The sequence below is a fragment of the Triplophysa rosa genome, linkage group LG4 (assembly GCF_024868665.1).
Source record: "Triplophysa rosa linkage group LG4, Trosa_1v2, whole genome shotgun sequence".
NCBI lineage: Eukaryota > Metazoa > Chordata > Actinopteri > Cypriniformes > Nemacheilidae > Triplophysa > Triplophysa rosa.
Genome location: NC_079893.1, coordinates 7,126,102 through 7,145,660, shown reverse-complemented (window position 1 = coordinate 7,145,660; position 19,559 = coordinate 7,126,102). Strand labels below are relative to the sequence as shown.

At 38.3% G+C, this 19,559-nt stretch overlaps 1 long non-coding RNA gene across 1 annotated transcript in view; it reads left to right on the top strand.

Moving 5' to 3' along the window:
• Nucleotides 1-349: 349 nt before the first annotated feature.
• LOC130552782 (uncharacterized) overlaps nt 350-19,559 on the top strand; it is a 41,760-nt gene continuing 22,550 nt past the window's right edge. The window contains exons 1-2 of the long non-coding RNA XR_008962788.1: nt 350-457; nt 587-716. This is a non-coding gene — a long non-coding RNA (uncharacterized LOC130552782). The remainder of the gene's footprint in view (nt 458-586; nt 717-19,559) is intronic.

The following is a 19,559-nucleotide window of genomic DNA, read 5'->3' as shown; positions in this document are numbered from 1 at the left end:
AGACATAGTTATGTATATTATATTGCAATTCTGCCTATATATCCTCCAAAAATGACATATTGGACCTTTAATCGTTTTGTGGTTTGTATGTACGTTTTTGAGGTGTGTCCTTTATCCAGAAGGGTCAGAGTTGGTTTGAGTCCAGTTTAAAGTAGCACTCTCATTATGTGTATAGTCACATGACACTTACAATTGATTTAATTGGCTTTGAAACATGCTCATAACTTAGTGACCGTGGGCAATATGGAAGAATTCAAATACTTTTGTACTGCGTACTTCCGGGCGATCTTGCACCAGCCAACTAACTGCCACTGTGATGAATGTGGGAAGCTGACAAGCAGCTTTCTCCGGGTATTACAGACCTCCTTGGTTCTTTCAGGCAGATTTTCTTAAGGCTGTTGAAGCTACAGAAATGACACTTTTAAAAGTTCTCTGTGGCATCCAAAGAGTTCCAGAGGTACTAACTGCATTTAGATCAGGTCTTTGACTGGGTCAATGCAGGGTATTCGAGTTGAGTCATTCCATTGGCATTTTGGTCCACTGAAAGATGAACATTCTGAAAATCTGCCTTTTTCTTCTTTTACAGACACGGGCTCTCTCTTGCAGTATTATGCACCATCTTTCAATCCGTCTGGTTTAACAAGATTCCCAGACGCTGCTGATGAAAGCACCCCGAAGCATGATAGCATCACAACACTTCATCAGGTTATTCTGAGGTAAGCTATTTTCAACACGCTTAATGTATCTTTTTATCCAGTTTCTTCCGTAAAGCTCTGAGGTTCTCATGTGATCACTAAATCTTGCCAATTTCAATCGGATTGCTATGGTATATACCTATATTTTACAGTACTGGCCTTTTTGGGCCACATTACCAGGAACCAGACTGTTTTAACTTTTACTTTGTTTGAACAACAGCTCTGTGGATTCTCTCATGAGTTTCCTTGGTTTTTGGAGGCAACCGTCTTTAAGCTGTGTCTGAATGGGTCCCGCTGGGACATCCAAACATTTAGACATTGTTTTGTATTTAGTCCCAATTCACAGGTTTGTTTAGTTTACCTCAGTCTTTTCTGAAGTGCTTTAGACTTTATTTTCACAGCTGTCCTTCAGATTTTCAACCTTAATAACGACATCTTTTATACAGAAAATGTGGTTCTTTTTATAATTCACGAGTAAAATCCAATTGCATGGTAAGTGTGTCCTTGTTAGGGCACGGGGGGAGTTTGTCTGGGACCACTTTGTATACATCATTTCATTGTGGTTTTTAACGATTACATTTTTTTAAAATTCAATAATGAATTCAAAAGTAGTGATCTTTTATTTGAAAAGTACTGCTATGAACAAAAGTGCAATAAGATTTGGTTCGCAAACACTTAAAACAAATAATGTGCTTTTTTACAACAGTATGTCCTTTACATAGTAGCATTAACAATTTTAACTTAAAATATTTATTGTAAATCTCAACTTACAAATGAATGTAATCAAATGAAATATAAAACCAAAGCTATCTGCCACTGCCAGGGCATTAATGTTCTGTCTAGTTTGATATAGAAAAACAAGTTATAATGATTATTTATTTTAATGCTTATACAGTACATAAACACTCTTTCAACACAAAGTGTAGTGTACTGTATTTAAAGTGTATTTAATTTAACAACTAAATTATTGTATGCTACTTCTTTATCTTAACAATTCATGTAAGGAGAACACAATTCCTTTAATATGAGTGAGTGTTTTGGGCCCGTCCTTTGTTGTTTGATGAACATTATAAACAGAGATCTTTATTATGCTGCTGCCCCTTTAAGAGCGCTCTATACAGATATACGAATTTTAATATACTGTGACGCGTCCGTTTTGTTTCCCAGCTGACTACTTTTACATGGATACTTGCTAATATGGGAGTTCAGACATAATTTTGTGTTTATTCGTCTGTTTCAGAGTAAGAAGACGTGAAAGAGAACTCAGTTTAGTAGTTTGTGCTCTGACTCTCTAGGCGCGCATGTTGAAACATGTTTTCTGCATTAGCCTCACATTGCATACAACACACGCAACACAATTTGTTATCGTTGCTGTTTTGTACCTTAGCCGGGGAAATTTTTGTATTCTGCAGGCTATTGATTTCCTTCCGTTTTATCATCAATAGCATTTAATAAGCCTTTTACACCCGTGCATTTATTACGTCTTTGTGGGCAGAGGGCACTGATAGATAAGCGCATGGCTGAAGGAGGAGAGACGAAATTGAGTGGTTTGTTCTATCAAATCCGCCGTTTGGAAGAGATTTAAAACGAAACGTCCATGTAAGAGTTCGGTTCCTTTCTCCATTCAGTTCTGTGCGCGCTTCAGCAGTCTTAGGCCAACCCTAAATGCTCTCATGGGTTGAGACACGTAGTGATGCCCATCCAACTTTTTTGAAGGTGAACCATGTCATTTCTTGAGTTTTTGGTGGAGATGTGCTGCTCTGCTGAACATTTACATTACATTTTACATTTACATTTCTGCATTTAGCAGACAGTCTTATCCAATGTGACTTATTGTGTGTTTCATAGGATCAAACCCATGACTATTGCTAGCGCAATGCTCTATCAATTAAGCTACAGAAACCTACAGGACAAGCAATAAAATCACACTATTGCAGGTCAGTTTGTAATTTGACAGAATAAATAAAGTTTTTGGATAATGATTTTATATATTGATTGGGGGCGGCACACTAAACTGCTAGTCAGCAATAATTAGAATGCTTTTCAACATTTAAATAATTCACAGATTGACCAATCACCTATAAATCACGTATAGACAACCTATGAACAACCTTTATCTGCACTGTCAAAAAAGTCCCGTAAAAAAATGGAATTTTCTAGCAGCTGGGGCACCACCCTCACAGAAAAGACACACGAAATTCACATGTGCAAAAAGCACATGTGATCAGATGTGAAATGTGTGTTTTTGGAACATTTTGGTGTGAATTCCATGTGAATTCCCACGTGAAACCCATGGGATAACATGTAAAAACCCATGGGATAACATATGCGACATGTCTCCACATGTGATCACATGTTCTTCACTTCACCACATGTTGCACATGTCATCCCATGGGTTTTTACATGTTATCCCATGGGTTTCACGTGGGAGTTCACATGGAATTCACACCAAAATGTTCCAAAAACACACATTTCACATGTGATCACACGTGTTTTTTTGCACATGTTAAACACGTTGTATACATGTGATCACATGCGAAAAACATGTAAAAAACATGTGAAATTCATGTGTCTTTTCTGTAAGGGCAGAAATAAACCGTAAAATAACAGTAAAATTGTTTTTACCGTTTTACTTGTAAATTTGCTGTCTTTTTCTGTAATTTATGTTTTTTACCTTATTTAAAAAAAATACATGAACAATCTGTAAAGGTTCTTTGCATTATAAGGGAAAAACTGTAAAAAACAGAAACATTCTTTAAAGTTACGTTTACAGTTACAGTGTGTGTGTATGTACTGTACACGTCTGTCTTGTATTTTTTGTCTAACATGTATTTTTAATGCCTTTGTTGAGATGCTAATTCAATCATTGGCCAATTTGTTCTCTAAGATCTCTTAAAAATGACAAAAAAGCTATTAAAAATGAACAAAATTAATCCTTGGAGCATTTTAGCACTCAAAAACATTTCAATTTTTTGCTAATGAGACTTGTAGCACGTTGCCCATCCTTTCACGTCTTTCATGTTTATCAGAGAACAATTGTTAAAAGCAGTGTTTACATAAGGCCTAAAGTGAAACGAAGATTATAGTAACATTTGTAAAGCTAATTTAAGCAGAAACAGTGTTTCAGATGTGGATTAATTAGCTCTGATCTCAAACCGTTTCTCACCGGAGACCTCCTGCACAGTGGGAATCAAACACTTCATCTATCAGAATCATTCAGCACCCCGTGATTTCCTTCAGAACGCTGAATGCGGACATCAGAAGACTCGTCGCGGGCTTAAAATGAGCTAGTAATGCATTTGAAAGGCTCCCAGAGAGAGAGCGAATCAGGGGGACATCTTAAATTAGATCTCATAGAAAATGCAATAAAAATACAAAACCAATGAAAAATATATCCTGCTGGGTTGCCATAGTAACGCTCTGATTGTCAAGATGCAGGCAGACGAAAGCTTGTCAATGTTCTAATTCTCTAGACTTCAGTGTTTACAAAGTGACGTTGTTCGTCTACGTCCTTGTGTATTGTGGAGAAGTGTGAAAGTTACAGATAGGGAAAGTGCGCGGACGCGAGGGTAAGACGCATGTTTGAGTTCCCTGATGCGAAGTTTCCTAATGCGTCCCATGGGTGTCATTATACACACAAAGGCGAGACACTCTTTAAACACACTTCTCGTGCGCTCGGATACAGTCTTAATTAAGAGTCCATCAAATATGCTCCCCGCAGACACACACACACACACACATATTCTCACATAATTGCGTCTCACAATTTCACATGGAGTTCGCAAGATGTATTTTACATAATTACATTTATGTATTCATGTGTAATACAAAACGAATGCAAATTATGACACTTAGAGTCGCAGTTTATAACTTAGTTTTGCTTAAATGCTGTCATGAAATGGAAATTACAGCAGAGTTAACCTTCATGGTGTACCGGGTGAAATTAAGGAATGTTTTCTTGGTTTTTATCAATTTGAATTCTTGTTGGTTTTTAATTTGTATCACTCATGTGCATGTTTTTCCTCATTAAGAAAAGAGTTACTACTTTACAGAAAGGTTGTACATGTTAACCTTAGTCTTCCACATTTGAAGTGCCATCTGACATTTTTCTTCTGAATTAGTTATTTTTATCAGGCTCTGATGTTTACATTAAAAGTTGTTTCACTTTAATGGCAAAGAGGACTTATTCATTGCAATTAAAGCGAAATCACTAAACCTAATTATAGGAGCTTGATAAAATGCTAATAAAATCAAACGGCACATACAGTAGAGGCTTTTGCAACTGTACTCTTCATGTTAATTTGTTAATTTCAAACTTTACTAATACATTTACTAATACTAAAGCTGTAACTGTTAACATTAAAATGAAATATCTTCTTTGGTGTTCTGCAGAAGAAAGAGTCATACAGGTTTTAAATCACAAGAGGGCATGTAAATAATGACAGAATTCTCATTTTGAAGGTGAACTATTCCTTTAACTAATATTAACAAACATGAATGAATTGCTCATTGTTAGTTCATGTTAGCTAATGCATTTACTAACAAATACAGTATTTTACAGTAACTTAATCCGAAGTGTCAACAGAAAAGGTTTTGTTTCTTGTATATGTATAACTTAACATCCTTTTGGTTAAACTGCCCTCCATTTAGTGTATGCATCATGAGTGTCCACACTTTTTTCAGTTCAGTTTGTGACCAGATACTTAAATATCATGTAAATTTTAATAACACATACAATTTATTTTTAAATGGCTCAATCCTAAAGAGGACTCCACATATGAATCAACAAACCTGCTGAAACGAGTCAGAAATTTCTGGCAGCATTCACAGGGTGTATGTTTACTCGCAGTAATGTTTTAAGTGCTTTCTCTGTGAAATGAGAAGAACAGATGGATTTGGCAGGTCCTGTGCTACTACAAACAGGCTTGATGTCCCCAGTGACACAGACACAGACCCCCCTCCCCCCCCCCCACACACAGTTTTCATGTTAAGCATGGCTGAATCGTAATGCTTTCCCTCATTTATTTAGTTTTGATAATTGCAGTAGATAACAGAAACGTTGCTGAATGCAAATGGGAACCCAGCGGCAGATTTAAAAGCTCATCCCTGCATTTTCTGTTTTTTTTTGTCCCCTGTGCCAGAGCTCGTATTTAAACATATTTCAAGGGAGGCGGGAGCTAGATGTCACAATTTTTACTATTTATTCCAGTGCACACTTCTTAGGTGAGGTTTGTAAAGTGTTTCTCTGTATTTATAATCCTCTAGATAAGAGGTTTTCAAACTAGGGTACCTCCAGATGGTTGCAAGAGGTCCCCAGAAAATTTCAGAGAATAAAAGACAAAACAAAAGTCTACTGAATATTATAAATATATATATTCTTTTGCTACATGCATAGTTTCCAGAAATGTTTGTTTGTATATTTCTAGCAATTTTTTTCTCACTATAGTTCATTTTTTTCGCATTCAAAAAATGGGTTCATGCAACAATTGTAGCAAACTAAGTTCTGAAACAATATGTTGTCTTTATAATATCACATTAATAATTATCTTACAAAGTTGAAATTGATCTTTGTACAAAACATTGTATGTTAGAAAGGGGGTCCCTCTCAAAAGGTCCATCTTATTTGGGGGTCCTTGGCATCATAAAGTTTAAAAGCTTTGAATGCACTTGCTTTGAATTAAAAGAAAAAAATCTGTAATGTATTTTTTAACATGAATTATGTATGGATGCATACTTGCAAGGCTTGCCAACGGCTTCACCATTATTGCTCAGGAAAAAGCTACTGTTCATTTAACATGCGCTGACCCACTATATGGAGTTAATTGAACACTACGGTAAATAGCCTGTTAAGCTTTTCAGGGAAATTGTACTGGACTGTGACAACTTGCCCCAGTGAAAATCTGACAACATGACCTGATCAGGCATGTCTAAAAAATAGTCCTTGCCTTCATTATATAGTTGACCCTTTCCTCAATGTAGCCAGAGTTGTTTTATAATATTTTGTTCACGTAATAGCTTTAGCAAAAATAACATTTCTAAAATCCACTTGTTTTATCATTATTCAGAAGGATAAAATTCACAAATGTTATTCTGTTTTAGAAAGGTTTGTTTATTACGATTACATTTATTAGCATGCGGATTCATATGTTTACAAATAAAATTTTAGTTTAAAGCGTTCTGTGTCTTTTAGCTGTTCATAATTCAGGATAATGACTTCACATTAAAGTTGTAAATGTGATGATGCATAAAAACTCATTAATGCTGCTCTAATGAAGTATTAATTATAAACAGCAAATTGCTGTACACACTCATATGAGATTTCTGCCGTTGGCCAAGTTACAGTTTTAGTTGCATTGAACAAGCGTTATTTAAATCAAACTCCCATGAATTTTTTCCCTTATGCGTGATGACTGTCAGAGCAAGGTCAGGATCTGAATTTTCCCAGCCTATGTAAACGTCAGTTATAAAATCAGGTCCTGACACACTGTAGGCAGACTGACCCGTATCTCGCACTCCACCGTGTCAATCTGACAGTGCTCCTCTATGGTGCGTTAACAGCCCTGTTAAGTCTTCAGCTGTCAATCAAACGGCAAGTGATTGACAGCTAAGTGCTATTGTATATCTAATGCTGACTTTATACTGAATGCCATCTCCACGGCAGGAAGCGTTAACTTCTCGCACAACGTGTTATTAAAACACTCACGTATGCACGGGATAAGTGACTGTGCGGTGCTGACAGTTCATTGGCAGGATCACTTCCCAATCACATTTGAATACCAGGCTGTTAGCGGATGCCACAGTTTTTGCAAATAGGAAGCTCACGGGAGCTAAAGAGGCTTTAATAGACCCGTTTTGCGCCGACGTCACGCTTACGTCACGGCATTAGCTGGAGGCAGAGCCATTGAGAGAGGGAGTCGCATCAACTCCGTTGACTCCAATGGAACAGTTTTTCACAGCAATGGCGGTTCATAGAGGCTCTCAATAGTTCCCGGAAGTTACTAGTAACGCATGGAGCTGCCGATAAAACAGACCAACTGAGGTAAACTTTTAATCCATTTAAAGATGTAATTCATTTAATGAATTAAAAAAATGAAAGAAATAAAGCATTTAAAGAGAAAACATAACTTCTTGATACTATCTGAAGGCTCCATGAATCACGTGACACGCAAAAATTTTGAACTACCGTTGGTGCAACTCTCACTCTCAATGGCGCTGTCCGGCTCTTTAAATATGTCATCTGTTTGTTTTGCATGAATGAGCTGCACAGTGTAACGCATTAATACATGCGTGTGACAGCTGCTCTGAGAGTTTATTTCATAAGCATTTCACTGTTAGAGAAAAGATATCGTCAACCACACACTCTTTGCGACGACCGGTCAAAATAAAAGTCTGGTAAACTTGAACATCCAGATTAAAAACACTGTATTGTATTATAATATTTACTAAAATAAATTGTAGTATTCTAGCAGTAAATTGATAAACTATAAACACTAGAGTATATTTATATTTACTAAAGTAATATTTATTTTATCAAAAACACTATTGTATCTACAAAAGGAGGAATTTACTGCAGTTTACCATTGTAAATAATATAATAACAAATATTGCTATTTATATATAGTTATTATAGTAAAATAATGGAAAACACAGAAAAAAAGAACTTGGGAAAAACCAAAATTTATGGCCCTAATTTACCCAACTGTAACAATAATGTTCTTCGTCTGTTACCTACCCCTTAAATATTTTTAATGTGTATATTTTTTCTAACATAACAGACGTTTTATACTTGTGCTACAACTGTTTGGCCTGTGCTACAAAACTTTAAACCTCTGTAGCACCAGTGCTACATGCAAATGCAAATAAAGTTAACGTACAGCCCTGTAAGGAGTTTAAAATATCATCTTGTTGTGTTGTTTAGTGCCACAATCGACAGAATACAGTCTCCAATTTTCATATTTTAACGCATACCAAACAAAAACACTGACGACAGCTTTGGTTAAACACAATAAAAGGAGCGGACTGAACAGAAACGATCATCAAAAATGTTTGCGTTTGCGTTTCACTTCGTAAAACTTATTAAGATTAATAAACTACTGTCTTTTGTTGGTGTGGATTATGATTTGTGTCTAAAAATATCTGTATGTATGCCCAAATCAGAAACTGGGGAACAAGATTATTTTTAACGTAGCATTAACCTTTGAACGCATAGGGCATGCAAGTTAACTTTGTTAGTTATACAACTAGCAGGGAAATCAGAGTTCAAGGCACTGGTCGTAAATCTGCTTTTTGTCTGTAATTTGTCTATAAAACATACTATGCAGTTTGATCATCAAAGCGCGGGTAACCCACCTCCTAGCTGAATTAGAAGTTTAGATAGATTTTTCCACCGAGTCAGACCTGTCTGTTATTAGGTGCGTTTGACTTATTCGGTGCAGGCCGACCAGGCGTCAAAAGCATCAAATGATTTAACTCCTTTTGGCCACTAGGGGGCCCCCAAGCTAGTGGGGCCCTATGCATTTGCGTGGTGGTTAACACTGCTACTGCAGGTCGCCCAGGTTCCTTGCATTACAGTAAACTTTTTCAAAAACAATCGAGGTCCTAGAGAGTGACATGTTAAAATTTTATCAGATTTTTTCTAGTCATTGTCAGAAAGCAAGCAAACAAAACGTGCTACCTAGCCTTATTAATGCGGTCAGGGGGATCTTTCTGCCTCCACCTAAGCTCCGCCCACAAAAACACATCACCATGTTTACTAACAGTAAAGGCATCTATACGAACATTGATGTCTACACATTTCTGTTATTAGCAACCTACGTGCCAGTGTAATGCATTGTAGAGATGTTCTGAATGCATTGAAGAGGTGGCTTTGTAAAACACAATTTCTGTTTTATGAATTTAAAATTGCGAGTGAAGTAGTTTTTTGTATGGTTTTAATGCATATGTATTATGTTTATAAAAACAGTATACTGTATGTGTGTGTATTAAATATATAGACTGCGTGTATAAGACTGGTGTTATTTGCATTTGAATTAATAGGCCTAAGAGATGTTTGTCAAGTAAATTGTAAAAGTAAAAAGGGCTCATTTGTTCTGATGTGCCCTTGTTGTAAAGCTTATCTTCACGCTCTTTTATATCTTGTTTATTACACTGATATTTATCGTCTGGCAATGGATTGCTGCACGTAAGCGTCTGAGTTGGTGTGTGTGCGTTCTGCTTAGTCAGCTAGTTTTAAAGACCCATTTCAGTTTAACTCACCTAGAGAGCAGCTTCAAGGACAAAACTCCCTGATTTCCATCAGAATCTGTCACTGTGTACGTGTAAGCGCGCGTGGAGGGTTGTGTGCTGCTGAGTTATATGCGCGCACAGAGTGGCTTGACCCGCATTGTGTGTCTGTGTGTGTTTATAGTCCGTATTTAACCACCAGTGTGTATTTGATTCAGTTCCGGAGGGAGAAACGCGATAAATTCTTGTTTGAGTTAATCCAAATGTCAGAGGACTGAATTGTTTAAACAGCGGCGCTTGGAAAAACATGGGAGGGAGAAATGTTAATGCCGAAGAGCGTACGGGAAAGATTGGATTAATGGAGCCGGTGAGAGACGGAAAGGAGAAAGGGCATGCGCGTCTCCTCTGCACGCCCGCGTGCCAGCCCGCCGCATTAGCGCGGTTCTTCAGAGACTGACAGAATTTGCACATGATAACACACGCTGCCAAAAGCAAGTGCACGAGCCTGGAGACAGAAAGACGGAGCACGAGAAATTGAGAGTGAGAGATGCAGGGGAAAAGTTTTCCCAAAGTAGGCAGCTGTAGGGCTGCCAAAGGCCTGTGGAGAACTTCACAAGGTCTTAAAGGGACAGTTCACCCAAAAATCTCATCATTCACTTACCCTCAGCCGTTTTTTTCCCTCTGTAGACTACAGAAGGAGATGTTAGAGTAAATGGTGACCAGGGGCTGTCAAGCACTGAAAATGACAAAAAGCACTACATACTTTGACAGCATTCCACACAACTCATGAGCTTTATTCTGCCATTTCTTTTGAAAGAACATAATAGCTTTGCATCACGGACAGACCAAAATCTAAGTCGCTGTTCCTTGAAAAATAACCATGACACAGCGTATTTTATTAAACGCATTCACGATTCGCATTGGGTGTGTTTATGGAGGTCGGTAGCATCTAGTCACCATTTACTTTTACTACATGCACTCTAAAAAAATGTTGGGTAAAACAATTGGGTTATAAATGACCCTTTTATGGGTTGTTTCAACCCAAAACTATATATATATATATATATTGCCCCAAACTATTTACAAAATAATTATTTATATTTTTTTTACATTTTTAATATTTTATTTTTTACCCCACAACTGATCAATTTAGTAACTTAGATTTGATGAAAACATAAAAAAGAGCTGTTCATATCATTATAATATTCACAGCATTAACTTTCTGCTCATTTTAGAGAATTCTGTCACAAACTCATCCATGTCCAGTCCATGCGTTATTCCTCTGGGTGGAGGAAGGGTGGGCAAAGTTTCTGATGGGGTGGGCAAAGACCACCCTGCCCCCCCGCCCCCCCGTGGAGCCGGGTCTGATTTTATCATGATATTATCATGAATTTCTCCATGGCAGAAATAGGCGGCGTTGCCTTACAAATTGCTTAAAACTATTTGAACAAAAAAAAGATATTTTACGAGTACTCTTGGATGTACCACTTACAGCTGACTTTCTTTAATTCTATCTGACCGTTTTCAGCCTGGATTCCTTGAGGAGCTCTGGCTAGGCGAGGATAGGAGTGGCACCCCCAACTTCAAAGCCACCCAGATTTCACATGTGATGCAAGACCCTGCAATGCTTTTGCCTTGAGGGCATGGTCTCGCTGCGTAGCAGGTGTTTAGAAAGAACTCGCCAAAAATACCCCTTCAAACTATCATAGATATTATTATTCTAGAAAGAGCTGATTTAGACAGTTTAATATTGTGATGTGTTTGCGTCATTGTTACCGTGGTTCAACATTGAATGTGAGAGTGGACTTGCGCTGACATTGTCAATTTTATCTTAAAGACAGACTCGCGTACGGAAGTTAATCCTCGAGTCCTGCTTTCAGAGTTCACTCTTGTTTGCTGCTGAATGTAAAATGATTATATTTCTAAACTCTTTTAAGATGTTGAGTTTATAATATTATGGCCGCTATCCATCTTGAAATTACTGCCAGTTATAAAATATTTATGATGTACTGTATATATAATATTTATGATTTATGATATATATATTTATATATATATAATATTTATGATGAATTAATTCAAAAGTGAAACAAAAATGGTTTGAAGTTTGCAAATGACTAGTTGCTTTGTATACTATCCATCAGGTGTTTGTGCCTGTATGCACCATATATAAACAAACAAACAAAAAAACTCTACACATAATATTTATTCAGAAACATTGCCGGTTTAAATGGATAGAAGCCTCAAAACTTGTTAACATGCAACAGTTTGATGTAATTTATGTTTTCGAAGCTCTGGTGAATGGAAGAAAATGTGATAAAGCCCTTTATGTGAATCAAAGCTGATTTATACCCTCAAAGAAAGAAAGAGGCACATTAATCTCCGCACATTTTGCCTTTCTTTCCTTCTTTTCTTTTTTCCGACATAAACACTCTTCAAAGGCAGGATGAAGTCCAGCAGCCATAATAGCAGACAAATAAAATAATACTTTAGGCATATGCCGCTAAATGGCTTAATCAGCATTTGATAGTCACTTTTTTTAAATTGAGAAAAGAAAATGTTTCAGCGTGTTTTATTTATCAGGTGTATAATTGTCTTTAGAGGGCAATAGAAGAATCAATGCATCATGGCATTGTAACATGTGAAGAGCAACAGTATAGAGAACAATGTAATATATCTTGCAAAATATGATACAATAGAAGTCAGGTGTATGTAAACTTTTGAACAGGGTGACAGTGGTAAGTTGTTTTTATCTTGTTTAAATATCTTTTATTTAGTAAAGCCCATCAGAAGCTTTCAAAAGAATTTTGGTAACCGAACAAAGGCAGTACCCATTGACTTGTATTGGTTTTGTGTCCATACAATAGAATTGAATATGTGTTGTACGGTGACCAACATTCTTCAAAATATCTTCTTTTGGGTTCTGTGGAAGAAAGTCATGCAGTTTTGAAATGACAAGAGGGTGAGTAAATGAAGAAGGGATTTTCATTTTGGGTGAACTATCCCTTTAAAATATCAACATGTTCTGTAAATGTAAATGTAAAATGTTCTGGATTCTGCAAGGTGCACTGTACAGAACTTGCCATATGGTGACGTATCATTCCAAATCCTTTCGGAATGCAAAGAGCCGCATTCCGTCACTCACTCACATATTCCCTGTGACGGATAGGTGATTAATGTCTGCGTTCTTTAATTATTCATAACTCACTCGCTTATTCAATCACTGACTCAACAAATGAGTCAGAGGTCGATCAGGCATTGAAATAGACTCCTCTATCAGCTAATTATGTTTACTCCCTGCTTACAGATCGTTTATTAATGCCTGTTAGACCCAAGAAGATGATGCAAGATGGCAGCGATGAGCGCTTTTATTGGGACGGGTAATTACCAAACTCCGCTGCCCTTTGACCATATGTGCCGTAATACGTCGGCCGCTCCGAAGGTTAATATGTCAGAGTCTACTAATGAACCGCTTCACACATGACCTTATTTAAACAGACTGTGTTTGTATGAAGAAGTGTGAGACGAATATTTATCAACCTGCGTTCTTTGATTTTTTCAAATGATACCAGCGATCACTGTGCTGCCAAAGAAGAAATGAAAAGTAGATTTTTTTACATGTAAAAGAGTTAGAGAATGGTGGTTGTCCATGCAAAACTGTTTGCTGCCTCGCCAAAAAAGGTTGCCAGGGTGTTGTTAGTGGTTGCCAGGGTGGTTGTTAGGAGGGTGATTGCTGACCCAAATGATATTACGGTCCCTAAATATGGCCCAAGTCCATGTTCACTGAACATCACCATCTGTCAGCAAAATTATTTTACTGTACTTTAATACTAATGTAATAAATATTTTACATTTACTGCATCTTATTATTTATATAATTTATTAGTGTTAGGTGAAATTTGTGTTTGGCGAATATTGTGTCAAACTTCTAAAGTGGATTTGTGCTGCCACAAACAACAGCACACCTTCACATGTGAACAAAGAATTCAACTAACACAGCTTTCTTATTATAATATTTTATTTCAGTTTCAGGCCTGCGTGCACAGTGGACGTCTGTTGTAACAAGAGCCCAAGCTACAGGGAGGAATCTAAGATGGGATCATCCAGAAGGGGCCTGGTGTTTCTGCTGGCTGACCTCTCTCGCTGCCGCTAGCCTGTGTAATGCTAATTCTCTTTCAAGTGCGTTACATTAGCATCTCTTCGCGATGCGTCCTGAGCCAATCAGCTTTGATCTGAACATTCTGTCTTTTCAAAGAGCTAAAACAGAGCTGCGCCGCCCCACACAATCCGTATCCCTCACGAATGCAGCCGGACTACAAATGATAACGCCCACAGACTACAATAACCGCGGCACGGCTAACAAAGAAAAAGGCTTAGCGTGTAGCGTCGTCAGAAGTGCACACTCGCTTGTTCTTTTTGCCAACTGTAGGCGTTGCAGCGTCTGCTCGATGAGCGCTTGCCCACAAAGTGCAGTCATCTTTTAAGAGAGTTGCACCGAGGACCACTTCACACAACTCTTAATACATAAAAGAGAGCACGCTACCCTTGACTTTCAGACTCTTTATCATTTAATTCAATATGTTTAGTGGCGTTAAATCTATTGACGAGAGCTAAGCCTCTTTTTACGCATCAGTAGCCGTGCCTTCACAGACGTACGAAGGATTAGCGAATTTTATTTACCCTAATGTTTCCAGATTGATTATAAACAAAATGAGGTCAGAATGTTTAGCTCTTTTACCTGAATGTCGGGCATTGTGTTAAAATCAGCTGTTGGCAGACTTGACGCAAAAGTGTTAAGCCAAAACGCAATTACATTTCTGCTCGTCTTTTCATTATTATTCGTGCAAAATAAAGTTTGCTGCACGCGTACTTTGGTTCAAAAGTGCATGAAACAAATCAATGCTAACTAAACAAGCTAGCTAACTTCAAGTAGAACCGTAATATGGATTCACTAATTGTTACAAAAACAAAAGATGCACAATATGCTAATGGTAGAGTTAGCATGAAAACACATTGATTTATTTGTCAATTTAGTTATTTAAGTTGCTCTCCGCAGCAGTCCGGACAGGTAAATCCAGTAATGTGCGGGCTCTATTTTAGTATTCTCTTTTATTGTGTATTGATTTATTTGCTTATTTGAGCAGTACAGTTTGGGAAATAATCTTCTTAGAGTGGAAGAGCTAAAGAGCCACGGGGACCAGATCCAAATCCCCTGCTATTACATCTTGCTCCAGACATACACACACATGCACTCTCTTTGCTTTTCTGCGGCACCAGGGGTGAAAGCTATCCACAACTTTAATTATATCCTCTCTCTCTCACCCTCCCTCTATTTCTCTCTTCTCCGTCTGAAGTATTTCCATTTTATCCCCAGATTAAACCCCTTCACTACCCTGTAGCCCTTCCTCTCGGTACCTAGTTCCTTCCGTGGCTTCCCTTTTTTCCTCATCTTTTTCCGGTGGTACCTACACCTCCTCTCATTTCTCTCCCTCTCTCTCTCTGTGGTAATGGGCATTTTTACTCGTTCAGGTATGAGGGCTGTTTTCCGTTAGGCTACTAAATGTTAGTCGACTTCATAAAGGCTGTTTTTAAGTAACGTGTGCTGTTGTTGCTGTTTTTTTTTTTGATGATGATGAACTGTCTCTCTCTCTGTCAATATATTAGGTCTCTATTGTTTTTCTGCTGTACTGTAGGTTTGTTTCTCGCAGGGAGTGGGCTGACCTGACCTGCTGGTGTGAGTCATGGGATGGAGACATATGATCCACAGGGGCTGCAGTGGCAGAATTCAATTGAAGAATTCAATTTACATGCTCTCTCTGTCAAAGTGATGAATTGTGGGCAGTAGAACACAGGCTATGGACAAACATGTATATACATTTTCTTCGTACATTTTTCTTTTACCTACAGTACATATTTGTGTTACAAGTGCCCTACACAGGTTGCCTTTTCTCTTTACTTGGCTTTTTTTTGTTTCTTTTCTGTTTTATTCTATTTAATTTATTATTTATACACTAAATGGTTGTGTAACAAAAAGTGTTAAAATAACCTTGATAATAATAATTAACATCCTTTTAAGACTGAATATTTATTGTTTTATTGATTATATGAATTCATATTTTTATTACATTTTTTTCTTTTCTTTCCCCCTTTTCCCTTAATTTCCCATTCCCATCCCTTATTTTACCTTAACTTCCATAAATTCCCTTTCTTACCTATTGCTTTTCCAGTCATTCCCATCTCTTCCCTTTCTGTATTTTTCACCATTCTTTTCTTTATTCTGTTTTATTTACCTTCCTCTTCTCTTTTAAACCTCTGCGAGTTCCTTCTAAGGGGGGCTTTTATACAACAACACTTTTAACACACATTTTGGGTGTTCGTTTACATGACAATGCTGTTTTTGGGGACTGAAAATGCACTTTTGAAAACGGGTTTCAAAGCGCATTTTTTTTAACACAACGCTGTTATCGTCTCCGTCGTCATCCACATGCACATCCACATGTTCAGTCTATGCGGCCGGCTGAGACACATTATTTACCAAATTCTAAATGCACAGACACTGATAAAGAGTATTAAACACGCTTTTGGGTTAAACCTGGATATGCATAATGTATGTGCGCATGCGCGTAGTGTTACAAAGCGACATCGGTAACGTTCATGCATAATACAAAGTTTTTAGTTGTTTTTACAGATCCATGAGAATCTTTTAGACAACGTTGTCGCGTGTATGTAAAAGTCCATCATTGTTTTGTAAACATACTGTAAAATATTACTGAACCATTTCTCTCATTGTTCCTGCCCTGTTTGCTGCTATGTTTAGGCCAGTCATCAAAGGGACACACGGTTCCTCTACAATCTGATTAATACAGAGTTTTTAACATCTCTGCGACAAGCATTCCTTCAACTCTGGAGGCTAACGTTAACCCCATATCCCATTTATAAGTGTGCCGGCTTACTCAGCAGGTCAGAAAATCAAGGGAAAAGAATGAAGTAAAAGTCAAAGTTGTCTTGTGTTAGCAGGAGGCCAGGCTGATGGGTCAGTAAACAACAGTGACATTATTGACGTGTGTGTGCTGGGGACAGCCTTAATGAGAACCATTGCGCAGTGTGCTCTTAGTCTGAGGGACATAAACAGCATTAAGCTACATTAAAGAAGATTAAGCCAAGCAATCAAACTCCCGTTTCCATGGCAACGTGTTGTCATGACTCGGGGATGGACAAGCCAGCCAAACGACTTAACTACAGAGATCGACTTAATGCTCTCTCTCTCTCTCTCTCTCTCTCTCACACACCCTCTCTCTCTCTTTCACTTGATTGCAGTCTTGCTATTTCTCTCTGTCTCTCATCCTCTCTCTCTCCCTTTTTTAAGCAACTCTAATTCCTGATGATCACCCCGTCCTGATCCAGATAATTCTCCAGAACACCTTTTATTTACAAACGTTTAGCTTATTTACACAAAGGCCAAAAGACCACACTCTCCTCCTTTCTATACTCCTTTTTACCACCAAACAGACCCGGTCAGAGTTGCTCCTGAGAAACACGCTGTATAGCTTCCACAGTACAACCCCATCACTGACGTCCAGCCATGTCAGTCATTCACAGTGCATTGTGGGTCAGCACGCAGTTCTCATTTGACAGATATAAGTAATCGCACTTCAGAAATACTTTCCGCTGACCCCAGCGTGCGCCGAATGTAAATGGATACCATATTTTTGTTTACCCCTCTCGCCCGGCCCCGTAGTTTATCTATTAATTGAGTTCGCGGCGTCGCAGGGAGAGACAGAGATGGAGGGAAAAAGGATATTGATATTCTTCCAGAGGGAACTTTCAGCTCTGGAGGATATTAACATATGGGGGACATGGGCTCCATCTGCCTGTTCTCACCCCATACATTATTGCCTTTTTATACATTTCAGTTATCCCAGCACGTGCGGGTACGTTTGGTATGTTAGTTCAGAGGGAGTTCACAGCAGTCATGAGTCAGTGTGTAATGGAATTTGTAGGAGCGTATGTGTGTGCGCTCGCTTTCGCAGGGGACGATGAATAAGGTCAGTGATCTACAATCTGGGGACAGTACCGACACCGTTAACCGTTTGCGACCCCCCTGAGAGACATTTTACCTGCAGCCATCTGCAAGGGAGACCCACCGTGCAAATGAATTACCTTGAGGCACAGGGTGTGTATGTGTGTTTGGGTTAGGACCTGAAAGTTAAATAGAGAAGATGATATTCTTGCGAACGCTGGTGTTGGAAGAATGGTTGTAAAGGGATGGTTCACTAAAAAAAGACATCATTTTTGTTGCTCCAGACTCATATGAAGGAGATGTTAAACGGAGTGACATCCTCACTCCCTTCTTTTTGTATTGTATCAAAGATCAGGGTGAATAAATGATGACAAATTTTTCATTTCTTGGGATCCAACCTTAAAGCCAAAAACACACTACAAGACTGAAGGTTGCCCTTTGATGACGAAGTGTGGCATATCATAGGTGACTCACAGCATGCGCCTCTTCGAGGTTATGACCGCCTGGAGCGGCACATTGCGACTTGTTGCAGACGGTACCATGAATGTCATACTTGTTTGAAATTTGGCCAGACCCGGCGTCAAGTGGCACACAGTCCCGACTAGCAAGAGAACAGCAATAACAACGAAGAAGAGAAAGAGCGCAAAAATAGAATGTAGTGAGAAACGTGACCAAACACTGTCTCGACCAAACACAACATTAAGACAACACTTCCATGTTGTTTGTTAACATGTTAAAAATCATTGTTACTATATGTTTGACTTTTCACAAGAACAAAGTTTGGCCCATGTTGGGTAGGATAATGGTTTTGTAATTGATGCACCTGCGATTAGGTGCAAACCAACTAGTAATACGGCTTTAAATGAACTTTAACACTTCAATCCAACTTCTATTGTGTTGATTGGCATTTCTTTCAGTTTGAATGGTAATGTGTGTTTTTGGAGCCGTTTCCTCAGTGTTTCGAGAAAATGCGAGAGGGGGTGTAAGTGTCAATGAAGGAAGCTGAGGCTGTGTGTGTATAATAAGGAATAGTAGCATTAGGTCTTCAGCTATGGGTGTGTGATTCTAAAAATGTGTGATAGTTTCTTAGAAGTGTGAGATAAGATTAAGTGAGAAACTTTCCTTTTTAAGAAGAAAATGTGAATCGCTGCCACGGTGCAAGACTGTTGTGGGTGTCTGCTATGACATTTGGTACTGAATGTTCTTCATTAGGTGTTCTGAGTGGTGGTTTGTCCGTTGCTATGCGGTTGCTAAGGTGCTACAGGGCGCTGCTGTTCTGGGTAGCCAGTTTTGATGCTTGTTAGTTCAGGTCAAAAGTGCACACTCAAGTCTGTGATATTCTGGTCTAATATGACTTGGGTTCCTTACATTTTTAAGATTCTGATTCATATTCCTTTCCACAGCTGCTCTACGAATTCAGTCTGCTTCAGTCTCTTTATGTAATCCCAGACCGATCTGATGATGTTGACATCAGGGCCCTGTGGGAGTTATACCATGTGTATACCAAGGACATAAGTTTTTTTAAATAAAAAATTCATATGTGGCACAATGAAGTATAAGATGTTGAAGGGCTTATGCAGCATTATGGATGTGACATGTGCAGTCAACACTTGAAACATTAA